Here is a 26,872-nt window from a genome sequence, read left to right on the forward strand (position 1 = left end):
ATACTGTGATCTCTCAGCAAAAACGTCTCAGGGATGTGTGTTTATCTTGGTCTGGGCCCACTTTAGCAGTTTTTACCCTTTGGCTTCACCTCAAGCAAAACAATATCAAGTGAGCCAAAAGTGATGATAAACACACGCACAGAGCTCTGAAGTTCTCCTTCCCGAGCAGGGAGAAGGCTCCACCAGCCTCGTGCTGGAGTTGCTCTCGTTCCCAGCACTGCCGAGTGACAGCTTTATTGTTAAATAAAACAAATTAATTGCTTCAACTGTCTTAACTAGTTGCTAGAAATGAAATTCTTCACTTGTTTGGCTGCCAAAAATAATGACAGAAATATAAACATGTTACAAAGCCGAGGGTTTCTCAGGAAAGCTAAATATAATGGGCCTAATTTTGCCCTGGGCAGATGCACTGGGGCACTTCCCGGTGACTTCTGAGGGAATTTCATGAGTGTTTTTAAACAAGAATGCAACCCCCACACTTGACATATCAAGTGCACATCCCTCTCTCCTCTTTTTTTTTTTTACTCTGTCTTTACTCTCTGTGCACCTACTTTTGTGCATTTCTGTTTGCAAAAAGACCATTCAGAATAATTTTGTTATTTTCTCAATTTCTTTACAATATTTATCTCTCCATGAAAGGATTTCGTTTAAACCTTAGAAGGAGAAACTTTATCTTAAATGCCTTCAGTAGAGGTAGCTGTTTTGAAAAGCTTGGCTGAATTCTTGGCATTCAGGAAAACTGGATGCCCCTGCCCTTGTGCATGCAGACGCACACATGTGTCCTGGTAAATGGACAGAATTTGGGAGCCTCTGGAGTTAGAGGAAAGGTACAGGGAACATCCTGATGAAGTAAAAGGAGGAGTAATTTAATTGTCTAACTCCTTCTGTGCTTGAGAATATCAGACAGATGGGGAGGATAAAACAAGGAGCTCAATAATTAATTTTCATGTTCCTCACTAGTGGGACCTCTTTAATCCCTGTTCCTGTGATTATAGAGAAAGGTTGGATTCTGAAGTTTCACTCATTAGCTACGTGTTGTATGAAAATACCTGTATTTTCAAAAGGAATAGTGACAAGAATGAAAAATTTCCGCTATTAAAAATATCTTGGTGTCAGGGACTTTTGTGAAAGAACAAAAACTCTCTGATTCCCTCAGATAAATAATGAAACAGATGGTTGTTGGGAGGTGAAAGGTCAAACCTTCCCTGTTGACTAAAACACAAGGTTGACTTAAAAGATTTCCTGAAGTTATTCAAGATGCAGTGCATCAGGCTGTGTCTCCTGCCTCCCAAAGACGTGGCGTGGGCATCCTAAAACCCCTGCCAGGGGCAGGTGGGCTCCAGCCACTCATCCAGGGGAGGCTGACACCCATTCCTGAAAAAAACTGCGCTTCTGCAAACTGCATGTATAATAAAGGATACCGGTGAATAATTAAGTGAACTTGTACGGAGATATGGGTTATCCGAAAGGCTAAATATTAAGATTTAATCCACTTCCTCAATGAACTGCATACTTCTGACCTGAAATGGTAGTTGATAAAGGCATCACGGAAAGCTGTAAAATCCTGAGAAAATTAGCAACAATGTAATTTAGAAAAACGGAAGGAAAACAAACAAATAATGTCTGTAAGGTTAAGCTTCTGCATTCATTAGCAGGCTCCTATTAAAGGAGAAGAGGGCATTTTTAAAGCAGCATATAGACTAACTAAAGAGGCAGATGCTCTAACTCGTATGATTCAACATAATTTTAGCACAAATTGTGCAATCACTCAAACACACAAACATTTCAAGGTAATTTTCGTAAATCCCTATTGTGATCTAATTTCTTATTAAGGAGAATAAAGCGGGCTGCTGTTGCAATTCATCAGCCCTTTGCACTGTAGAGCAACTGCTGGAGTTCATTTCATGGTTTTTGCCGAAAAAAATATAGACTTAAATTTCAGGAATTACTAACAACAACCTTCAACTAAAGACTCTTTTATTTTTTTTATTTTTTTATTTTTTTTTTATTTTTTTTTTCCCAGATAGAGTTTAAGGCTGGATACAAAAACTCTAGCTGAGATCTGAGGAGGCCATAAGAATCGGAGCCCATCTAAGGGCCAAATGACTGAGCACTGCAAGGGACACGGTGCAGCAAAAGACACACGTGGGCTTCTCACGAAGGGCATCTCTGTGCAGAGTGTCAAGATGCCACATGAAGCGTACACTGTGTTTATTATTTCTGCCTTCCTAAACAAGGTCAAATATGCCTTCCTCATCTGGACTTGGGCCTGGATCCCACAGCCTTCTCCAGGCCACCTCCACGGGCTGAGGCACACGAGAGCACCGTGCTGCTCCTGCCACCAGCAACAGTGCCAGTGGTCACACTTACTGCAGCAGTCACACGAGTGCAATAAGTAAGACAAATACAAATCTCTTGAATAGTAATTTACAAATAAAAGTTCATTTTGCTCTAAAGGAGGCGCACAGCCGCTGGTGCGTGCTGTACATGTGCGAAGGGGGAATTCCCTGACTTCACAGCAGAAGAGGCGAGAGATGCCGCTCCATAATTTGACCTAATTTTTTTCCAAATACAAAATGACCTGTTACAGCATCCCAGGGAGAATATGAATTAGCCCAGGTCAATAGGAGGTCAAACAGATAGGGTGCTAAAATCCCTTTACTACTTTGTAGTATCTTATGCTAATTCAGTTCCCTTCTCTGTGATAAACAAAGCCAGTTGAAAGTAGATAGCATCACACAGTGATGGGTCCCAAAGCTACAATTTAATACAAATCTAGTAATTCCATTATACAACATATCCAGTTCATTTAGAGGCAGCGAATACTTAAGAAGGTCCAGGACTGAAATACTTTAGCTGATATATTTAAAATATAAATAATCCAGCAAAATTTCATTTGTCACATAAACCTAATAGATACACGATAGAAATTCTGTCTGTCCTTTAAAATGTTTCTCAAATGTAAATCACGGATCCCAGTTCCTTATATACCAATATTAGAGTTTTTTAGGTGCATAATCAGTAGGTACATACATACATATTAAAAAAAAAAAAAAATCCTCTCTGTTCTCTCTCCGTAAAAAGTGATATTAAATAAGCCTAATGAGAATTACTGATTTAATAAAGCTGAGCTGTTCACAATGTTTTACAGGCGATGCTTTTCACCTTGCAAGGATTGTGCCTTGGTTGGCAGCTGAACCCCCACAGGGCACCACTGCCGTGCCGAGCCCTGGGGCTGGGGACGCGGCAGTGGTCGGGGGCATCGAGGCAGACCGCTGCTCCTGGAGGTGCCGCCGGGCCCCCAGGTGGGCAGGGACACGGGCTGAGCCTGAGGGACAGCCTCCCAACGCTCTGTATCACAGGTGACTGGAAGGAGGTACCCATGCACTTTGCAGTCAGTGAAGTTGACGCTAACTCCAAGAAGCAGTAAAAAGTTAGTGGATGGAACTGGTTTATGCTACAAATGATGCCCAGCATGGCACAGGTGATATTTTGCTCCAGGAAATGAAAACACACAAGAGTGACCAGAGCCTTCAGCTGGACAATTCGCAGAACAAAATGTAAATTCTTTGTAATGCGAGAGCAATTCTTTGTAATGCAATCATGGTAAGATTGAGGTACCTGTCCCAGGAGCAAAACATGTGCAAATACTGCATGGAAGAAAAATGTCTGACTGCCCAAATGTTAATCCGTATTGCTGCTGCTCAAGGTTGTTATGGACGTGGATGCAATCTTAATAAACAGCTTGTGCTACCGGACGGATGGGGAGAACCAGAGTGGTTTCCTACCAGCTAGACTCTGCCAACCAAACGACTGTAACGGGATGTAAGGTATCTAATGGATAAACCTCATTTGGAGCTTACTCTGCCATAGCCCTGTACCCGGTGCTGGATTCTGTTCATATCCACTGTTAGTTGCTGGCATTGTGAGGAAGGGAGGAAATTACATCTTTAAGACCGTGGAAGAGCCAGCTGAAGCCAGAGGTTGTTAAGTGCCAAAGCTCAGGTAGCACAATGCTCCTTGGGGCTCAGATATGGAAAGCAGACATTTGTCAGGTTCCTTGGCTCTGAGAATTTAGTGAACTTGTCTCACATAAATTACCAACGATTAGCAATGAAAAGTAAGGTGGTTATTCAACTTCAGGCACCTAGGCTAGGTGTCTAAATCAGAGCTTCCTATACCCTGTCAAAGATATTCCTGCGGAGGGAGTCTGTGCTCTCTTCTATTTTCCACTACTGTTAATGCTTCTTCAGGCTACAAGAAGATTTAACCCTACTGGTCAGGTTTTTTATCAATTTTAGCAGTTCCTATCCATGGCTCTGGTATAAACGTTCTTGTCTCTTAGACTTTTGCCTTGGATTCCAGCTTTCAGCCCAAATCTCCGGACAGATATCTTCCAGCTAAGCTTGGGGCTTTAGGTCTAACTTAAAATGGCAGGCCTGAGCTTCGCTAACAGAGATGTGCTGGAAATTGCTTTCAGTGCACTTTGGTTGGAGTCAGAGAGCTGGTAAAATTAACCTGCTCAGGGAACAAGCTGCAACAGAAGGCACCAAAAGGCTGTGAAGAACCATGGAAGAAATCTAGCCATCCGCAACCTGAAATGCAGGGTCTGCTGTGGCAACCCATTGCAGGAGGTGAAGTGCACAGCTGTGGGTGGAACAGCAGCACGCTTCCTTCCCTGCTAATGCCTAGGTCCAGGTGACAAACCTGTCACTCATTAAGAGATGGAGCTAATTGGAGAGGAGCTTGGAGAGGAGGCTGGACTTCTGCTGGCCGGGTTGGTGGGAGCTGCAGCTTCCTGGGATTTTCTCCAGGATAAAAGGAGGGTGACAGCAGGACCTGGTTGCTGTCTGTGGGGTTTGCTTTGAGGCTGGAGGGAGGGAAGCCTTGGCCCTGGGAGCAGGAGTTTTTCTCCTGGCTGGCTATTCCATGGGAAAAGCAGAGGTGGGGAGATGCACCACGTCTGGAAGATAGGGGTCCTGGGAGGTGTTTTTCTGCATGGAATGAAATATGCATCTTCTGAATGGACTTTTTGCTATTTGACATCTCCTTTCCAGGTGAGTGCCAGTGACCTTTTCACGTGTCTTTTATGAGCTACGTGTTTTGTTCAGTAGCTCCACTTTGTGAAGCCCTGCAGGGTGTAAGGGATCATGTGAGCCCACAGCAGATCAGCTCTGTCAGGTGCCATTTTTTTTTTTTATTTTATTTTGGAATTACTTCATTATTTGGATAAAGATGCCCTTTCAGAGGGGTAATAACGCTTGATGCTCTTACAGCTCTGCTGTAATTAATTGATAGCTTTTAGAAAATCTTGCTAAAGTTGTGTTAATGAAAAGACTGTAAATTATTGTTGCTTTTCATTCATGCTGGCTGAAAACAAGCAATGCTCAGACACAGGTCAGTGAAGCTAAATGTAGGCCACCTGAAGTTAAGACAAACATTCAGTCCATCAGAAACTTGTTTTAGGTAGCAGTGCATGGTATGGTTAGAGCATGAATCCTGATGGTAAGACTCCTGAGTTGTGTTGGAAGCTCTGTTGCTGATCGTGATTAAGAACACTTTCTTCAAGAAAAGCAATCTGCAAGTTAGAGAAAAATCTATTTTTCTTTAAATAAGCCCATGCTGTATTGTAATAGTGTTTTATTATTTATATGTATGCATAGTTTTCACTTTTCTCTGTAGCCTTTTAAAAAAGGCAGTCCAGTTCTTACAAAAGGACTGAATACATAAGTGTTAAGGACAAGTTAAGAAAATTTCTGCATCACATGCTCTCCACTCCTGCTAATGCCTTCATCTAGCTAATGCGAAGGCGCTCCTATGGTTTGTCTGTAGTTTTATGGCTTCTTATGAAATACCAGAGGAAGGCCATAATGGAAAGATACTCTTATTTCATGGGGTGTGCCTTGAGGTACACAGCTGTTCTGACCCCTTCCAGGAGCAAGAGCTGTGACTATGGGACTTGGAGATATTTTGGCTATTTCACTCCAAAGTGAGAGCTGTGAGTCACTTGTGGCAGTGTGTGCTGGTTTCTGCTGGTTGGCCAGGGAGGGATTTTTATCTTTTATATCTTTGCTGCTGAACATGTGGATTTTAATATTGTGGAGCATGTTAATAAAGATTAATTGAATGCATATCACTAAAATCTCTTTGTAAGGGTAAACGACACAGCAGTGTTCTGTGGTCACTGCTACAGACTCTCATCTGGAGAGTACTAGGTGAATGTTCATGTGCTGGATGATACTGGTGATGGTAGAGGAAGGCCTTGAGCAGAAACTGCAGTTATTATGCTCCTACCTGTGAGATTGTCGGTGTCCTTTTCTGCTGGAGAAATATTCCAAATAGTTAGGATTTGACACTGCTACATAATTTCGATTGATTCTTAGGGAATCACCAGAAAAATCATGGGTGCTTCTGACTAGAATGATGCTCAGTATGTATCTCAGGATTCAATGTTTTCAGAGCAAAATGGATACATACATATATCATTTATAGTCTTGTTTTCTTTTTCCACTTTACCTTTTATTTAAAGGAACATATAAAAAAGAAGGCCAGGTTTAGGCTGCAGCACAGGAACAAATAGCTACAGCTGTACCCAATATGAACAGTTTAACAACTGTCTCAGTCTTTAATTCAATTTTTGTCTTGAGTACAAACTTCAGAGTTCAATGTTAGAAGCAATGCCACATGCGAGAAATGATGCATAAAATAGTACTTTCCCATTCCATTGGCCTGTTGGTGTACATTACAGCGTGCAAGTCTAGCATGAGCCTCCAGTTTCCTGAGCAACTGAAAGTGTTCTGCTGCATTTAGGCATCAAACTAAAGGGCGATGTTCTCACTTGTTTTGTATTTTCCCTAATTATGACAGTATTTCTGCCTTCTGTTCCTGTTCAAGTATTGTTTATTATTGCAGACTCAAACAGAGTGCACATTGGTGAGGTCAAATGAGGTCCTGTAACACTCATCACTGAAGCCTGTGGGATGAAGAAACCCTCTTATCACCTAGATGAGTATAACCTTGCATAGCAAGTTGCCTCTTAGAATATAAAACCAGTGAAGCTGCTTTTGCTGGCTAAAGCTTTAATATCTTGTTCCACTATGCATTGTTTGTGGTCTCAACCAAGCATGTGCCTACACCAAATGAAGAGACAGCAGGCTGTATGGGAAAATAATACAGAACATGTGATGCTGTAAGACTGCTCTCACTGCTCACAGGAGTCTTTCATTAGGTTTAATTCTTCCAGGAGCAATATACAGCACCTGTGAGTAGGTCAGATAACAGCTTAGTATCTGTCTGTATGCAAAGAGAGCTATAGTAATATTTCAGTGCTTCAAGCCTCTACAACTCAAGCCTCTCCCCTCAATGTCTTTTTTTCCTTACTGACAATCTTGCTTAGTAAAAGGCAAGGAAAAGAGCTGGTACAGAGTATTTATTTAAACTTGAAATGCTGTCTTGGTCTGTAAAAACAAGCCTTTTCTGATTTCCTAGCTCTGTGCATAAGACTTTAACGAGTCACATCTGGTGGTTCTTCATGTCATGTTACATTATGAATCTTTATGGGCAATTAACTGGTTGGGTATGAAAACACCCACACTAGTAATGGGTCAATAGGCACATCCAGTTTCAAAATTCAGCTCAAATTGTTAAGTCTCTCTCCAAAGAAAAAGCACACTATTTTCCTTCTGATGAATTTGATGAGACAGTGGTTAAAACAGAGTAAACAGAAAACTTTCTCTGCATAAATATTGGCTGCTGGAAATGGCTAGTGTTCTTCCTCATCTTGTACTTTAAACAAATGTCAATAGCCAAATAACTTCTATATAATTACATTTATTATGGCCATGAAAATAATTGTCTGAGATGATATGATGAGTTATTTGAACTGTTTTTGGTTTAAAAGTATTACTTAGTGGGTTTAAGAACAACAACAAAAATGCAGCCTAATGGGAGTTATGTGGCCAAAAAAAATCTTTTGACCTTGATAACTATGGCTGGGTAAGAGTTGTTGCACAAGGTTGTTTCTTTCCACCCTGCTCCTTGTGTTTCTCCTTTGTGGAACTTTACATGAGTGCATTTCCTAAATATTCTCCTGCTTGGGGGTGGGGGTGAACTCTAAGGAGTGTAGTAACAGGATGAGGGGATAACAGTTTTAAAATAAGAGCCTAATATATTTAGATTCGATATAAGGAGGAAATTCTTCCCCATGAGGGTGGTGAGGCTCTGCCCAGGCTGCCCCGAGGAGCTGTGGGTGCCCCCATCCCTGGCAGTGCCCAAGGCCGGGCTGGGGGACTTTGGGCAGCCTGGGCTGGGGGCAGAGGTCTCTGGTCTCTACCAACCCGAACCATTCTATGATTTTTACTATTTTTATTCTTTTTTCCTGACCGCATTGCAGTCTGTTCTGATGCTGAGTCCTGCCAGTGACATCAGCAATCCTGGAAAGGGCAAAGAATGCCAGGTGCTCTTCATCTTCCTTACTGAGCTTATTTCTTAGCTATGATCAAAGCAGGCACAGATCTGGCACGTGGCTTCTGGGCACAGTGCCGTTTGTAGCCATGGTACTCTGGTGCATCAGCTTCATCCATGTGCACTCCAAAAACCATAAGACAGCAGTTTCCTTGCCACATCCCTGCAGTGCAGAACTCCTTTTCCAAAATTATCGGTTGTGGTGGAGGAGAGCAGGGGTTTGCCATGAATGTTGGTGGTGCAAAGCAGGGATTTGCAAGGTTACAGCTCATGTCAGGATGTTAAAGTGTACCTCATTTATTTGAGGCCTTAATTTAAATAATGAAGATATGTTGGTATTGCTAAAGCAGTGTGAGCTGGAGGGATGGGCAGCACTGTGCACTTGTGGCTCAGCTGCCTGCTGTGTGCAGGAGCCAGGCATGTAAGAAGTTAAACCAAGCATTGTGAAACCAGATCAGGTCTCAACTGTCTGTTTAAAAAGTAACATCTCTAGTTTTTACATGAATTTTTAATTTTAGATGACACCTTTGACTGGAAGTGACAGTGGAGCAGATCATTTGTGTAATTACAGCAACAGTCGTTGAGGAAGGAAAGAATATCTCCAAAGCATATAAAACATGAAATGGATTTGATAGTGTATGAACCCTGTAACCGGAGCTGCAGGAACCTTCTGGCTTAGTGAGGCTATAAACCTGGTAATGTCTTAGCCGAGGTACTAAAAAGTCATGAGATCAGTCCTTCTCTGCTCTTCAGGTGAAGTGAAGTAATTAATACAGTGGAAAATGTGAACTTTTTAATGAGTCTAAGAAGGTTTAGCCACCATGCTAACAACAGAAATGTTAACGTGCTGGATGGCTGCAGAAGGGGGGCTTAGCCTGTGGAAAACTCTGTGCGATGGGTTTGGAGTTCGCTTTGTTATGCAAATGCTAAATTCTTTTCAGGAGGACAGCAAGCACTGGACATTAGCTTAGTGTAAATAACTGGCTCACTTTCAGCTTGCACCTCTTCTAGAAATGTTTTCAACATGCCACCATTCTTTTCTTACAACAAGCTGTCCTTAAGCTAATAATTATTTCTCATTGCAGGCTGAGATACTTTACACATCGTTCTAGGAAACATCATGCATGATGTGAATGTGTCAGGATTTCCTACAACGAACACAAGGCAATCAGCAGAAAAGCTGGAATATCTACAAAACAAGATTGAAGCAATATGCTGATGAAGAGGAAATTTCCTGTGATGGTAAAACTGCTTAGGATGTGTTGCAAGCAACAGATTCCCTAAATACTGTGTGAGAAAATCTTGGGCACAGTAACCTATGCACAACCGAGAACCTGGTAATGATCCTAAAAGTCTGTTTTTGATAAATGGGAAATTCTTTTCTGCTATTTAAAAATGTGAAATCAAATGCATTTTTTTCTTGCTTATGTGAATATCACAGCTAATTAGCCTTAGTTAAGTAAAGCATAGCCTTTTTAAATTAGAGACAAGTTCCTTTGCCCTCTGAAGAATTGCCTGTTATTTACATTGTTAATATTAATATCCTGCAGCCTCTAAACTCTGAGTCGGTGTCATTGGAGACAGCCTTGTAACAAACAACTTGGATCTCCAGTAAAATCATGACTTTTAGAGGTTTTTTTTAAACGAGTTGAAACAAGTAGTGGTGAGTGGAGTCTCATTTTTAAGGTAAAACTCAGATTCAAACTGCAAGCCTCTGAAAAAGCTCAATTTGTTCCTTCCCCAGAATATCTTATATGCAATTGAGCCGAAGCTGTCAGAGCAGGTTAAGCTGTCTGACCAGTGCTGGTGGGAACTCCAGGAGCTGTAAGGTGGGTGAATGATGGGCTTGGAGGGCTGTTGAGGAGGTGAGGTGCTGCTCTTGGTGATGCCCCCAGGCTGAAAGGGGTGTCTGGGTGCAGGGAGCAGTATGGTGGGGATATTGGGAGTTGGTATTAAGCCCTTCTCTTTTGTTCCTGCTCTGTCATTCCTTTGTAGCAGGTGGATGAAAAGCAGGCCTGGAGCAGGAAGATTTATCAGTGTCCCTATTTGCCACCTCACTTAACTCAAAATTACCTAAGGATTGTGATAGCTACAAAAGGATAGAGTGGTGGCAATTGCATGAACAAGTGGTGGTCTAAAGCAACAACTTTGCAGGTTTGCATGTGCCATGGTATGTGCGAGCAAATGAGAGAACAGACCTGTGTTAACCGAAGAAATGTCTGAGGATGCGGGTGCTGAGCTATTGCAGAGCTGGAGGAAAGGCAGAGACTTGGTTGTGTTGTAAAAAATCTTCTCAATCTTCTCAGATTGCACTCTATGCTTCAATGAAACATCTAGAAGGACACTAACAGAACCTCAGACCTTCAGAGGGGAAGGGGGAAGAACTGTCTGACCAGAGATCTGCTAAGAATAATGGCAGAAAGTTCCAGAAGGAGTAAGTTCTGGAGGCACAGGCGTGTACTGAGAATACTTAAGTGTCTGTGTTCTTGTGTTGATTCTCTTTGAGGGGTGGGACAGTGGGCTCAATAGCACTTAAAATATGACAGAGTGGAGAAATTGCTTTTCAGAGTCGCTGTCTTCTGGCTTTGCTCATATGGGTGCAGTTCAACAGAGCAGAGACAGTGGGTGTGGGATTTAGTGTGCTGGGGAGGCGGGTGGGACACCCCATCCTCTGCCATCTCCAGCTTCTCAGGCTGGGACCTGACCTAAGCAAATGCTTTCCAGCAGGCAGGTGTTCAGCTCATAAAGCACAGGTGAGGAATAAGTGAATGCAGATCAACTGAAAACTATGAAAAGTATTACTAGAGATGAGGTAGAAATAAGTAGAATTTATTTGCATAGCAATGAATACTGAAAGGGTTAGGTTAATGGGTCTTAAATACCGCAAAAAATGCGTGACTCAACATGGAATGATCTTTACTGTTTGTGTTTTGCTTGCACTTGAAGATCACTGTGAAGACCAAATGCTTCCTGAGATAGGTACTGTTCTGGTGCCTACATACACACCAGGAAGACTGGAAAACTGCCCCAAAGAGCTAAATGTCTGGTCAACATCAAAGACAGCAGAGAGGTGTCTGGCTGTGCTTTATGTGTAAGTACTGTTGTATTACAACTCATTGTGAACTGAAAATCTGTTTTCACATACACAGTAAAAATAGAGGATTTCCACTAAAGGTGAGGTCTTCCATATGTGTCCTGATGGACTAGGAAGTAGCTTGAAGTTGCTCTATCAGTTGCTCTATTAAATGATCTAAACTGAAAATAAATGTTATAAAGAATTAAGTACTGAAGTAGGATCCATGATTTCAAATTGAAGGCCCATACAGTTGTATACAATCAATAGCTGACACCTAGGTAACAATGTCAAAACTGCTTGGGAGGTTTAGAAGACCCTGTCCCATTAATTGTAATAGTAACTGAGCACCCAGATCCCCAAGATGACTTTAAAGTCTGTCTAAACATATCTTTCTGCTCAGTGTTCACAGGGTTGGGTGGAAGCAATGATTCTGGGATATGATAATTTCATACTAGAATAAATCTTGTATAAGTTAAAATCCCTGCAAGCTCCAAAGTAGTAGGAGTTATGTACTGGGGAATCTTTAACAAGATTACTGGTTCAATAAATGAAGATTTTATCTCGGCTCCTTTGAGACCAGGAAGACACCAAGGGATTGAAGAGAAGCAAATACAACCCCAGCTTGCAGAGGGAGGAGGAAGGCTAGGGAAAAACAGCCAGGATATGATAGACTAGTACATCTGACCTTGGTGTTAGGCAAAACTCTAGAAACATTAATAAAAGATGAGATCAGAACATCTGGAGAAATAAACTAGTTGGCATGGTTTCATAAAGGGTAAATCCTGTCTGACAAATCAGTTGGAATTTTTTAGGGAGCTAATGTAGAAAGCAGGCATGGGTGAAAGCATTGGGCTTAATTTTGTCCTTTTTGGACTCCAAGCACAAACTGAAACGGAAAGGATGGCTTGCACAACTGAAGTGTGGGTTAGAATAACCCGGGTGTAAGGGGGAGGGAAGTGAGCTGTAACAGGAGGCAGTATCAATCCTCAGCTGATACTGAGGATTAAGCAACAACTCCATGCATGTCTTCTGCAAAAACATGCGTAACATGGTGTCTAGTGAGGTGAATAAGGTGAAGTATATGGATTAAATCTAGAAAGGACTTCTGTACAGGATGGGGGAAGAATAGAAGCATCCCTCAAAATAGGTGATGAATCAACTGAAGTTTGAAATTTGTAGGTCTGAATTCTGTGATTTATCCTCAGGTATATTTTTCAGAACTGTAAGCAAGGAACTTGTAGGACTAACATGAAGGAGCAGCATAAACCCTAAGCATGAACTGTGGAGCAATAAGTTTAATCTGGCATACTGTAAAGTACTTACCTGGACCTCCATAGGCTGCTCTGCCTGAGGTGGGACACTGCGGCATCAAACGGACATCTGGGGGATTGGAAAGGGCAGAGGATGGCAAGAAGAATGACAGCAGTACTTATGAAGTTGCTATGTGCAGAAATTCTGAAAAACCTGGAAAAGTACTTGGGGGGGTGGGGCGGAACTGTCTGCTTGTACGATTGAAAGATGCATAGGAGGAGTCAGAGTAGATGAACGATTGAAAAACTGCTTAAACTTACTCTGAATCACAGAATGTGTTCATAAATGAAGTGTAAAGGAAAGTAGGTGAAATAAAACTACAAATGCATTTGATTCAAGCAGGATGAAAGAAGCTTAAATTGCTGTCACAGTGCCCGAAAGGAGGGAGCTTTGTATTGCCATCTAGCTGGGCTAAAATGCAGGGAGATGTCAGTGGAGCAGGGAGTGGGGTTTGGCACTGGTTTTCTCTAGCAAAAGCTCTACCTTGACCAGTTATGTAGTTGAAGGCCAAGTGATTAATCTCAAGTATTAAGACAGGAGGAAGGGCTGTGTGTGGGCAGTGCCTTGCTTGTCTGGATGCTCCACCAAAGGGCATGAGGAAAGGCCAGAGCTGTACCTGGAGAGAGATCTTGTTTTATACACAGCATCCTGTGCTGCTTGACATGTCCATGTCATTCACAGAGGCTCTTCTCACTCCCTCATCTTGGGGGGGGGGGACGGGGGCATAACACAACAGGACTTAACAAGTGACAAAAGTTATGTCAGGTGGAAAGCAAAATAAAATCGGAGGGGTAAGAAAAGTACTTAATAAAAATCCTCTTATAAATACCGAAGACTCCCAATAAAAAAGAATAGTGCTAAAGATGACTAGCATGAAGTTGAATGGCTTTAAGCTAAACGTGTCAGGGTCTGGGTTTACTGTTCATGTAAATGGATGAGGAGACAAAGTGCATCAGTGATGGAATGCCATTGAGCAAAGTGACTGTGTACACATGCTGTGACCTACGAGTGATTAGCTAGCAGCAATCTTGCTAGTTTTATTGTTGAGTCACAAAAACACTTGCTGTATATATGACCTGCTAATTAGTCCAACAGCATGGCTACTAATACACTAATTTATGGAGAAATAACATGAGAAAAATTGAGGCAGTGCACAGGTTTTTTTGTAATGGAGCTGCATGCACATTCTCTTATCCAAAGTGTACTGAACTTTGTGAATAAAAATAGAAATACCACTGTTGCCTCATGCTCAGTGACACTGTTGATGTGATGTGAGCCAGAACAGCACAACATTCTCTGCTCTAAGAAAATCACTTTTTCCATCAGATTGTATAAGTGCGGCATAAAGCCACTCTCACATTTTTCTTAGCATTATTTAAATACACTTACTAAACTGTGCGTGCAGGGTGGGTTTTTCTTCAGAGCAAACAGTTGGCAAATCAGTGTGGCCAAAATAAAGTTCAGCTGAAACCTTGAAGATAAAACTTACTTAATGTGTAAGCAGAAATTATTTCTTAGGGATAGAAGTTCGCATCCATTTGCTGGTTTATATGGCTTGTGCATACTTCTGGTCTTCATGGGTTTGTTTAGGAGTGATGAACCCAAAACACAATTGGGATGTTCTTCTGGGATTTGCTGTCTGAGCAAAAACAGGAAATACAAAAATCTTGTGAGAAACTGCTCTAACACACTGCTAACCGTTTTTGTAGGGCCAAGAGCGAGGGGCAGTGCAAGTTGCAAGGTTTTATCTAACTGCTCAGGTGCATTTTCTTTTGAAACTTGCTTCTCTGGTAGTTTCCTGCTATTTTCCTTCCATTTCTCTTAATTTTCTACAATGTTTTTGTTTTGTTCTACTAGAGTATTAGTTCAGTTACTTCAAGACACATTGTGTTATATATGATGGAGCAGATATAAACTGGAATAACTCCAGGGCCTTCCCAGAGCATGAAGCTGTTGTGTCAACGAAGCTGTATTTCTCTTTTAACCCCCTTCTCACTTTTCTGCTTTTTTTCCCCAGTGCCTCCAGGAATGAGTCACTAATAGCTGCTATTCAGGAAAAAAGTGAGAACTCTCAGTCCATAATTCACCCTCACAATACAAGTAATTGAGTCACTTTTGAACCTTTCTATATTGCATCATTACATAACCCCCAAAACAGATGCAGTGCTCGGCTTGTAAAGATAATACCAAATTCACTGCAGGACTGCTCCGATCTCCCTTTCAAGTCCTGTTCAGGGCAATAGGATTTCATCACATACTCCTAAACTGATGTCAGGTGCTTGGAGTCGCTGTACCTGCTCCCCATCTGTGTCATTTTCTTTCAGTGACGAGCCGTGTGTATGACTGATGCTATGTGCTGGTGGCTCATCCCGCTGCATGTGGTGCTGTGACCTGCCTAATCAAGCACCATGAGACTCTAACCTGCAGAACATGATAGGAATCGGTACACAATTTAAATCTGTCATGCTTTTTTTCCCCTGTTACAGATAAAAGTATGTTGATTTGCCAGCCCCAACTGTGAAATGTTCCTACTGCCTGAACCATTTTCTGCACAACACTTGTTTTCTTTGTAAAAGCTTTTTTCTATTGATCTGAATTGACTTGTGCAGAAAAGCCTTGTGAGTTCAATGCAAATTGTTACTGGGCACTTACTGTGAGCAGCAGAGCAATACAAAAGGATGCTCTTGGTGTAGATGTGCAGTGTATGTATTTCAAGACATGTCTCCCTGTATTGATATTTGGTCTGATCTTGCTTTCAGAGTATAAGCAAGCAGTCAATTAATGCATTTTTAAATGTTTTGAGGAGAAGCTAAATCTAAAATCCGAGCAGGGCACATGTTTGGTAGAGTAATGCTGAATCTGTGCATTTTTTCAGATTGAACTGAAATTGATCTCATTCTTTCAGCTGAGACAACATCAACTACTAGACTTTTGTCCCAGGTGTATGTTGAACATGGGGAAAGGCACCAAAATGCCACCAGAAAGAGCATCTCATTTAGCTTTTTTTTCCCCTTGCTGAAATAATTGTTTTTAAGAAGTCGTCTTTCTATGACTCGGTTGTGCAGCTCAGTTTGTTTACTGAAGACCTGTGAGTAGGTTTGGGGTCAGAAGAAATATCAATTTAATGATTTAACCACGCATATTCTGTAGCCTCCTTGAGCTCCCTGCTGCACACAAGGCTCTCAGCCCCCCTGTTGCCCACATGCCACAGTGAAAGGGATGAACTCTTGTTTGCTTGAGGAATATCTGTGCTGGCTGGATTTGGCCCTTCATGCTTTTGCTCAAAAAGGAAGTCTGAAAACATGTTATGCAGCAGCAAGGCTTGTTGTAGGTAAAGATTTCTACTTCTGTGATAGAATAAAACACCCAAAGAGGATCCTTGTAGTATTCATGATGGTCTTCTAGCTCCAGAATAAGAAGGATTTGATGGTAAAAAGACACGGACAAGCTACTGAATCTTCTGTTCATGAACAAAATCTCCAGGAGCGTGCAGGTGGAGTAGCAGACCACAGCAAGCTCTTCCATGCAGCTTAGCGTTGATGTTTACCCAAGCTCTGTCCCAGCAGCTCCCACCTCTGAGCCTTTCCTGAGCATGAACTACAAAATTTAGTTCAAAGCTGTCAGCCAAACCATAAATTATCAAATTTATACTTGCATTAAAATCTATCTGAGGCTGGCCTGCACATTTTTTGATAGATCAATAAACTTCTGCCAGTGGAGGCCAGTTTTAAGTTGCATTTCTGAGTTACTTTCAATTTTGACATCTGCATGAGTGCTATGTTGGGCTTGCTCAGTTGGAGAACCTGGGTTACGCTTCCTGTGCATGGAGCAAGGATGTGCCTCCAAGTCTCTCATGCCAAGGAACGGAAACATTCACATCAAATATGGCCATAACAGAAATGTAAAGATTTCGCTTTGTTGGGCAAATATCTGATGTGATTCCTTTCTACATGAACTGGAGCAGCCATGGCCAGAATGACTATCCTTCATGTGGAACATGCTTCCCATGATATGATTCTCATCTGCTAGAGAAAATAAGCAGAAAATAACTTTTAGTGCCTGTATTCAGAAATAACCTTGTACCAGCGGTGCCAGCTTGCAAAGGATGGTGTCTGGTTTGATGGTGAGTGGCTGTTCACTCTGTGCTTACAACAAGAGCTTCTCAACAAAAATGTTAACAAAAGTGAGGTTTCAACACAGGGTACAAAGACTTCTTTTGTTGCTTAGTTTGAGGCCAAATTTTTCCTTATCAGGCCAAGGAAAAATTAATGCCAATGTCATTTGGTGTTTTTTTGTGCATGTATTTTTAGGAGTGGTTTGCGTAGAGGCAAGATGACTCCTTTGCTTGTTCCTCCCTTGCCTTGCTCTCACCTGCGAAGGTGAAGATCATGCACGACTTCAAAAAGGGAAGCCCTTTGTGGGGGGCTGCGGTGGGTAGCAGCTTCTGAGGAGCCTTGTGCTGCCTTGCGGGGGCACCACGGGGTCCTGTGGGGCAGGAGAGCTGCCACAGGTTAGAGACTGGAGAGAGCTAAAGCCTTAACCATGCTTTGCAACTATTTAAAAAGCAGAGCTAGATCTCTTTCCCCACGATATGCATTGCAGCCCAAATCCGTCAAGGCTCTTGCATCTCACTCTAAGCCCGTGAGCGGGCCCCTGCAGGACCATGCATGGGCTTCAGCCAGCCCGCGCTTACACACGCGGTGTTGATTCAGGATTAAGGTGAACTGAGCTGGCTCCTCTGGGGACGTATATATTAGACTTCTCAAAAAACTTTTGACCTTAGCCATGCTCATTTTGTATTTTAAGTAATCGTGATGGCTCCCACGATGTAACACCTCCTGAAGCTCGCGGTCGGCTGTTAGTGTGGTTACAGGGTGAAGGTTTTGAAAGGGGCCAAAATGGTTCGAGGAAATAAATCCTGTTGAATGCCAGTGTGACCCGAGCACCACGCTCCCCCAGGGCCTTTGGATCATCCCACCTCATAAGTTGTGGGCAAAAATATTAAATTTTCTGGTGATTTTGGTGCTTCCATTCCAAGACGGTTTGCATAAGGTTTCTGGCAAGGAACTCTGCTCAAAAACCTGAGCTCTTCTCAGCAGCAGTGTCACAGGTCGGGTGCACAGAAAGTCGCCCTTCACATGGGAAGTTATTTCTGAAACTGGCAATGGTGGTGATTTCAGAAGTGAGCTGTCCCAGCGAAGTATTGCAGCTGAAGAACAAGAGCAGAGAAACACAAAGCAAATACATAAAGTTGTAAATTCATTTTCCATAGTAACTTTTACATGTCTTCCGTATTTCATGAGGCTGAGGAGCAGACAGGAAATGAAGAAGTTCCCATACAAACTGCAACGCCTTTCAGAGTGAGAAATTGTTTTTGTTCTAATCATACGATGCTAAAACTGCTTTTCCAGGTAAGACACTGCGGGCTGTCGATGGGGCACGTTGTGACGCTGCTGCCCCTGGTCCCAGCCCCCTGCCTGTGCTGAGGTTTGGGGCAGGGACATCCACGGGCAGAGCTAATGAGCACCGAGTGACAATGGCACTGCCACCCAGGCACGTGTGACACTCATATGAATATCAAATGAATTCATTATAATCGCAGCTATTTCCATGAATACCAAATGAACTTATAATAACCAAAAAGTTACTATTTTGTTCTTAAAATAAACAACAGAAATAGGGAAAAAAAAATTAACCTCGTTATATTTTGGAGAGGTGATATTTAAACAAGATTTTTGAAAAGGATTCAGGCAGTTGGTGATATTCTGTCCCTGTGTTTTTTTTTTTTGTTTTTTTTTTTTCACCTCATACAACTATCATTTGTGGATGCTGATTGCAGATAATGAGGACATAGAATGTTTTAATTGCTTAGCTATCTCAAGTTAAGTGTGGGTTTTCTTAAAAATAAATGTCTATACAGTAAGAGGACTGTGAAGGTAACACTCTAGGAATGTATAAGCTAATGAAGTGTTCATATGTAGGATCTTTCAGATGTCTCTTAAATTCCTGAATCAAAAAACCTCTGGTCTGGAATCAAACATTGGCTTCCACAAGAATTTCAGAAAACTGAAACTGAGTTGTTTGTAATTGAGCTATAATTATGAACCACAAACTGCAAATACCATAAAATCTGTAAGCAATAGTTTAAGGGAGGCCGAGGGCATTGCAGGAGAAGTGTTGAAACTGTCGGTGGTGTCAAAATGTGTCCACTTTTGTGAACATGGATGATGTGCAATCTGTGGGGATAAATGAGCTTTGACTTATTCACCCTTAATATGAAAATTACAAAAAAAGAAGAGCAAATCATGGTCATGCTTTTCTTGCATTGTGGGAGCAGCTCCTGAAATACCAATTAGAAGCTATAATGGGAGCTTGGGGTGGGTCTATACAGTGAGAAACTTCTAGGTCAGGCAGGAGGTAATAATAATAATACCAAGTACATTTCCTTATTTAACTTTGTTTTTTATTGTGTTCAGCCTCTAGCTGATTTTTTTACCTTGTAACATAGTCCCTAATTGAGACACATGAAGCTCATAAGAGGCTTTAGACAAGATTCAGCTAGCCACAAAAGTCATTATCTCATTTTCATTTATTAACATGATATTTCCAATGGATTAACGAGGGTTTCCCTTTTGTTGCCTCTGCTATGGCACTAGCCCTAAAGGGGCTGTTGCGTCTTTCCATCTCAAGTGACTTCTTACTCACATTAGATTACACTAATGTACGTGTTACAGGAATGACATTTATTATACTTCTCGAATTAAAATTCCCTATTTGAAGTAGCTTTAATTGCTGGAAGTGGGATAAAGTGAACTTGAGCGTTGATTTTAGCAATGAGCTAGCATCAAAATAACTGCTGCTAGAACTGGACATGTGAAAATACTCTCCCCTAATTGCAAATATTGAATCCTGTGATAGTTGTGGAAGCTGCATTATGGTGCAGAACTGGAAATTTCAGGTTCCTGAAGAAGCCCGGGGTGCTCTAAAATTACTCCTTGTATTTCCGACAGTGCTCAGAGTTATGTTTCAAGTGTTAGTGGTCCTACCATTTTACAAGGCCGCAGAGAACGAGCAGTGCAAATTTTGGTTAATCGTGTAAACCTGGTCGGGTACGCCAGGTGTGCTGCAGCAGGCTGCAGTGGTGGGCCCCAGCACCAGGAGCAGTGCTTTTTTCTGAACGTGCTTCCCAGCTCCAGCCTGCTGCCTGCCGGTCCCCCCTCCTCTCCCCAAAGGCCGCCCAAGCAGCGTCGCAGCAAGGACCTGCAGAGAACCTGGCTGCTCCAGGCACTGTCTGATCTCGTCTGACATAATTTAAACCCGTGCTTCCTGCTTTCATTTTACATTTTCCAGGGCCTGAAAGGTTCAGTGTGAAACAAAATTCACCTATGCAAAATATAGAATAGGCAATTTAAAGAGTGCAGTCTATTTCTGCTCATGTTATCCGATATAAAGATGCTGCAGGATGCCTGCTGTTGAGTTTGATACAAAATCAAAAGCCTCGTTATTTGTGGATCTGGGATTTCTCTTGACTGTTCCCTTGAGAGGTCTAAGTGCTAAAACAGGTGAGTTTAACCCTGGCATTTTGGAGAAAAAGCACGTCGCTCTTTGCTGCAGCCAGCCTTCCCTGATACAGCTGGATTTAGTGCTCTTCCTCACCTTTGTTTTATCCAGAACTGACATTCCCCACCGTGGATATTCAAAGTAAGGAGCACAGAGTGATGGCTTGCTCTTTCTGGATCGGGATTTAATCAGCCTAAGGATATGAAAATCTGGAAAATAAGCTGTGAAGGTTGGAAGAATTCTTCCTGCCTTGTCTTCTGGGGAAAAAAGCAGCAGTAATATTTAATCCAGGAAGCTCCATCACATGTCAAGTTTAAAATTGTAGCCTACAGAGTTTTAAAAAACTATTATGAACACAATCACAAACAGGTTTCAACATAAATTTGTAAACCAAAGCAGCCCTTGGTGATGTGTTTTAGAATTTCTTCTGCCCTCTCTATTCTAGAGGGTGCTCTCTGCTTTATTTATTAAATTCCATATCCAGGCTGATGTCTTGGGAAAGGGGGCTGCTCAGGCCCATTCAGGGAGGCTGGCAGCAGCCGCAGCTATCTCTGTGTTGGCAGGCAAGCCAAGGAGCCTCCTGCGTGGGATCTGCCCAGTAATCCAATGTCATAGCTGCAGTGGTTTCCAGGGAAAGCTTCAGATAGACCCTTTAAGGGTGTGTTTTTCCTTCTGAGACATGAGGGTGAGGACGAAAAAGTCACACATTAAAGTTGTATTTCTCATTTCCCATTATTTTCTTAAAAAAAATAAAAAAGAAAATAAAAATAAAACAACAACAACAAAAAATCCTTTAAAGAACAATGAAACTGTGAAACTCATGTAGGGAAAATGGTCCTCACATCGCAGACGTGTTCAGAGAGATGAGACATGTCAAGAAAGATGAAAAAAAAATCCATCGAACTGACCCCAAACGTCTCTGTGCCTTGGATGGAGGTGTTGTCACCAAACATTCAGCTCTGCCTCTGTCACACCATTTCCACAGGTTTTATTTCACAGCAGGCTTCAGAGAGGTGTTCTCTGTTCACTGAAGTTTGACCAGAAAGGGTGTTCCGAGTGTGTTCTTCCTAAATTAAAAAATAAAAATAAAACATAGTATGAGCAGTTGGAATAAAACCTGAGTTTTGGGTAAATTCCAATAATGTGTTTTTCATTGCATGAGATGTGATGCCTGTCAACACTTACTAGTTGGATTTGCCTCTTTTTTACATATCTTAAGCAGCCCTCTTTATTTTTTTTGTAACAAAAAGGAGTGTCCTACATATCATACTTCCATCTCCATACTGTAATTATTAATATAGGGTAGAGAGAGGTCACCTATGTTTTTTGGCAACAGTTATGTTCCCATATATAAATCATGATAAAGTGCTATTACTCTGTAGGGTACACTGATGTTTTCAATTTACCCTGTGTAGAATATCTTTTCTTTCTTTCTGCTTAAAAAAAATAAAAATAAAAATAAAGGAAGAAAAGAAAAAAGAAAAGAAAAGAAAAGAAAAGAAAAGAAAAGAAAAGAAAAGAAAAGAAAAGAAAAGAAAAAAGAAAAGAAAAGAAAAGAAAAGAAAAGAAAAGAAAAGAAAAGAAAAGAAAAGAAGGCTTTTGTTCCTTTAATATAGATAAACTCATAGATTTCACAACCAATAAAAATAATATTAATAAAAATGAGGCATTGTTACAAAGTAGGTCCTAACTATTCAGCCTAATGTTTCAGCAAGTCTGTGGTGCACATCCTTTTATAGCCAATTAAGAGAATGTTTTATTTCCCTCATTAAAAGTGCAGCCCACAGTCACCATGTTGAATCAAATAAGTAAGAGTTTGCACATCCTGTGCACAACCTTTCCTTGAGGCACAGTGGTATTTGTCATCTTTATAATAAAGCTTTCCAATTTTTCTGATTAATATTTAAAAGAAATAACATGACCTGAGGAATATATATTTAACACCCTTGTTCGAAGGCATTTTGTACTACATGGCTTTCTCTAGTTTAAGGCTAATGTACCATTAGATCAGTTTGTATTCTGCCTCCTCCTAAGACCTTTTTTCTTTTTTCCTGTGTTTATGTGCAGAGGCAGTCTTGTCTTGTTCTTTTCTCTCTCCCAGCTGGGAGAGAGATCTCACAAGCGTGTGTTGCCTTGTTGTGGTGCTCCTTGTCCTCCATCTGGTCCTGCCACGTAGAGGGTAGGGGATGGTCCTCTGGAGATCCTCTTCTGAGCAATTTTTGGGTTGTTATGGGTCCATGAACAAGCGGTTTGTGAATCAGGCTCCTTGCAGCTTTCTAGCAAAGCAGACATGGGCTGGGCATGCTGTGGACAGGCGAGGTCCTGGCCCTTTGCTCAGGTACCAGAATCTGGGCAGTGGCTGGAGACAACGGGCTTGTTGGCTGGCTCTTCTGGTTCATGTGGCGATTTGCTAATGTGACTGCTGTGCTTGTCTTTGGTAGAGATGACCTGGAAAAGTGTGGATCCATCTTGTAAAAGTGCACCTTTCAAGCCATGCAGGCCTCCTGAGGGTCTCCATCTGGTAGAGCTTTACTGAACTCAAAAGAGTTTTGCTATTGTGATATACTCCGGCCAGGTAGATCTGTGTTAGTATCTAGGGCTTGCTCAGCCTGCAGAAAAACATTTTGCTTATTTTTTATCATCGTTATTACTATTAAAATGCATTTGCCAGATGATTTAAAGACAGGACTGCACTGCAGTGAGCTTTGGTTGACAACACAATACAGCAAGTATGGCATTAAACAAAGATAAAAAATGAGCAGGATGAAATTTGATAGCAGAGATACTAGAAACTATTTACTCTTAGGCAATCTTTTTAGTACTTCAGTTCCCTGGTGTTCTTTTTTCCTTTTCCCCATCATAATTTGTCTATTATCTATTTTCATTCATTTTTCCCCCATATCAGTTGGGGGCAGACAGAGGAAAACAAGGAGGACTGAGGTCAGTTTTGGTATTTTGTATTGACACCTATCACTAAAGCACCCTAGCTTCTTCAAGCCATTATGTGTAATCACAGCTAGAATAACAAAATATAAGCCTTTAAACTTAAAGGCTCAATTATTCAGGGTTCTCTGTAAATTACAGACAAAGCTAACAAATTTCATACATTAGTCATGGTAAAAAATATTAAATTCCATGGTTTGTCACAGATTAATAGGAAAAAAAGATTAAACCGGCAAGTTGTGTAAGTAGTTTAAACAAATGGTTGTCAGAGATTCTGCATGTTTGGTGAAGAATTAAATAAGTGAATATCAGCAGCTGAACTCTTTGCAGCAGAGCCAAACTCTTTTGGAAAAGCTGAGGCTCTTTTTGAATATGGAAGCAACATTTTACTCAATCCTATAACACATTCAAAACAGCTGTTGTACAAAGAAGAAGAATTTACCATGCAGCGTCGCTTGTATTTGTCTTAATCCGTCCCCATCAGTAAGCCACTTGCTGAGGAGGGAAACTCTCCTGTGGACTGAGACTTGGAAGATGCACAGAACACCGAGATTAATATTGACGGCTGGAGCGCCTGTTGGAGGGGGCGATAATGCCGCGCACCACCAGGCAATTCTTTCCATTAAGTAGCACCAAGAAATAATTATGAAATGTTCTTTATAGCCTCCTGGTAGTTGGGCGAAGCTGCGCCGTGCAGATTCCCACTGCTGCTCGGGGGAAGGGGTGCATAGGGCGGAGGACCGCAGCATCCGACCAGCGCTGAGCTGCCCATCGGCGACACAACTTCTGCCTTGAGAACCTTCTCCAAATTCCCTTCCATCGAGGAGCAGGATTGCGTGGCAAGCGCAGTGATAGATTTTGCAAGACCAAGCTGTACGCACGCTCAGCCTGGGGGAATTTCTGAAAGTTTTCTTTTTTTCTTTTCTTTTTTTTTTTTTTTTTCTTCTTAACTGTCTGTTGAGGAGATGAGGTAAGTCTTCCTTCTTCTGATCTCCTGGAGCTACCAGTGTGATATCAAGAAGAGAAACTCGCCCTACCTGCCATTTCAGCCTGATTCAGCATGCTTTTGATTTTATTTTTATTTTTCCCACTCTTCTCTCCTTAAACCCTCATTGTTTTGTGAGGGGGAAGCAGAAAAGAAATTAAAATTGTGATTAGCAGTAAGGAAATCAAATACCTGTTCTCTGAAATTCTGAATAGGAGAATCTCCCAACTCTGATTTCACCTTCTCTTGTGCTTCCTGTTATGGTTTTCACAACTTATGGCTGGAAACAGCTTTTTGAAAGCACACGCATGGTGCCACAAATAAGCTACTATTGTAATTTTCTTTTTTTAAGGTCTGCCATTTGTGGTTAGAACTGGTTTTTGCACTGGGGTAAAATGTTACACTGAAACGGGAATTAGAGATGGAGGTTTAGTACAGCCCATGCAATGTGCATCGGAATGCTTCCTGGAGCCTCGTGGCTCGGGCCAAGCTGGATTTGATGCGGCAATGTCTTTGCCCATTTCCTTAAGCTGCCGTTGAGGAATGGGCTCTGCCTTGATGTGCAGTCACCAGCCTCGGCATCGCTGCAGCCCTGGGAACGCTTGCTTTGAAATGAACTCAGGCAGAGCGATCGCTCAGGGGTAGCTTGCTCCATCAACACAGTTTTTAGTGTTTTCAGTAAATCTCCATTTCACTCAACACAATTTTCATAAAATTCATTGTGAGTGAAACGGCAGCCAGAGGGTTGAGAAACATCCAGTCTTCATGGTTTACCTCTTTTAATGTAAAGATTCATAGTATTTATCACAACTTTCAGGAAAGCTTATCTCATGTATATGTTTGTTCAGCATAAAACCCACTGGCAGGCGAGGCGTCCTCTCCTGCCTCCGCGGGGGTGGAGGTGCTCCAGAGGCCGTGTCCACCACCACCAGCACAAGGAATCGAAGCAGCGTTTGGGATCCGTTCTCACAGCATCTCTCTCCATCCCCGCCGGAGCCAGGAAGCACCAGTCACCTCCCAGGGGAGCTCCTTCCTGTGGAAATTCCCAGCACAGTTTCTCAACAAAGGAGCTTGAGTGTCTTCTAATATATCTTGGATAAACATCTGCTTGTGATATTCATCCAGAAACTGGAAATACTAGGCTTGCTCCACGCTGATTCATTTCAGCAGCTGACCCAGCAGCGCTTTATATACCAGTACCGATGATTAACTTTGGTTGACTTAAGACGTTGTCTTTGGCCTAGATTTAGAGTCGGGCTCAGATCTTTAGTGGAAGACCTCAGGGTTCATGCCTGACACCACCAAATTGTCATGCAAACGCATCCACAGGAAAACAGCTGATGTTAATGTCGCTATTCTACAGACTTGTGCCTCATCTGTGCTGACTGCAGGAGATTCATCTGTCTGGTTTTCAGCCCAGCCTGCGAGCTGATACAGGGACAGACCCCCTTGCCACCTTCACTGTAACTGTAGGGGTGTTTGGTTTAAGCTCCCGGCATAGCGGAAAGGTCCAGGAGCACCAGGAGTAGCAGTTTTTCACAGGAATAATGGTAAAACACCTTGCTTTCCCTCTCCTTCCTGGAGGCAACCCTATGGTTTATTCTTTCTATTTCCAGTGTGTTCTGGGTCATTTCCAGGTCCGTTCACTTGATAGCTTTCAGCCCTATTTAATATGCTCCCTGGAAGGGGAGAGAAACGTGTGCTGAGAAACACGAACGGCTGTCCTTCATCCGAACATCCCCGTCTGGCTGGATTGCACCCACCCTCCCCAAACCTGCTGCGTGGCTTCAAACAGTCTCCTTGTACCCATCCCATGTTTAAAGCCTTCTCAGAAAATAGGTGAATTCCTCTAGCTACTAACCTGCTGGAGGAGCCTGTCAAGGGCTGGCTGCACGCACTTCAGTCTTCGTGAGAATCAAAGTGAAACAAGGAGAGCCTCACAGAAAAGGGTTACAGAGAGTTTCACGTATTTTGCAGCCTTTTCATGGCTTAAATTACGCTTCCCCTTGTTCTAGTTTTAAAAGGCAGAACAGAAAACTTAATTTTAACACTGGAAAATGAAGGCTCTTCAATTATTTATAACATTAAAATGTACAAATGTTTGATCAATGAACTTGAAAAAAACATGCAACTACAAAACCCATTTCACAGTGTTCTAAAGTTCATGTGGCAGAGATAGAGAAGTGAAATGATTATTAACAGACGAAGAGCAGCATTTTAATAACATTCAGGCTGTAATAATGAGGCTGACAAAAGCAAGGAAATTCAAAGCCAACACTGGTCTGATGTTCCCTCCCTAACACGTAGGCTCTGTCTAATTTTGCAGAATGCAAGATATTGTAAGAAAGCTGCAGACATGCCTGAGACCCCTCGGTGTGGTGCCCAGTGGGGTGGCAGCAGGATGAGGTACCTTTTGTTTCAGAACTTTGTCATTTGGTAGTCGAGTGTTTGGAATAAACACACAGCTGTGTATTCATCTTTTTTTTTCTTTTTTTTTTCTTTTTTTTTTTTTTGTCCTCAAGCTTCGCTATTAC

At 42.0% G+C, this 26,872-nt stretch overlaps 2 long non-coding RNA genes across 12 annotated transcripts; one reads left to right on the plus strand and one right to left on the minus strand.

The window, feature by feature from the left end:
* The first annotated feature begins 4,783 nt into the window (after window positions 1-4,783).
* Window positions 4,784-26,872, plus strand: LOC310902793. 11 transcript variants are annotated; one of them, XR_014587012.1, is made up of 8 exons: window positions 4,784-5,057; window positions 6,913-8,455; window positions 9,549-9,800; window positions 10,014-10,126; window positions 10,208-10,292; window positions 10,770-10,897; window positions 11,410-11,554; window positions 14,868-19,154. It is a non-coding gene; the product is annotated as an uncharacterized lncRNA (long non-coding RNA). The 11 variants fall into 11 exon arrangements; XR_014587014.1 differs by having other exon boundaries at window positions 9,549-9,705; XR_014587017.1 differs by lacking the exon at window positions 10,014-10,126 and adding an exon at window positions 8,982-9,216 and having other exon boundaries at window positions 6,913-7,261; window positions 9,549-9,705.
* Window positions 19,288-24,020, minus strand: LOC310902795. The gene is made up of 2 exons (XR_014587021.1): window positions 23,796-24,020; window positions 19,288-21,477 (listed from the first exon to the last, which is right to left on the minus strand). It is a non-coding gene; the product is annotated as an uncharacterized lncRNA (long non-coding RNA).

Source organism: Anser anser (genome assembly GCF_964211835.1).
Source record: "Anser anser genome assembly, chromosome: 7".
In the NCBI taxonomy this organism is placed as follows: domain Eukaryota; kingdom Metazoa; phylum Chordata; class Aves; order Anseriformes; family Anatidae; genus Anser; species Anser anser.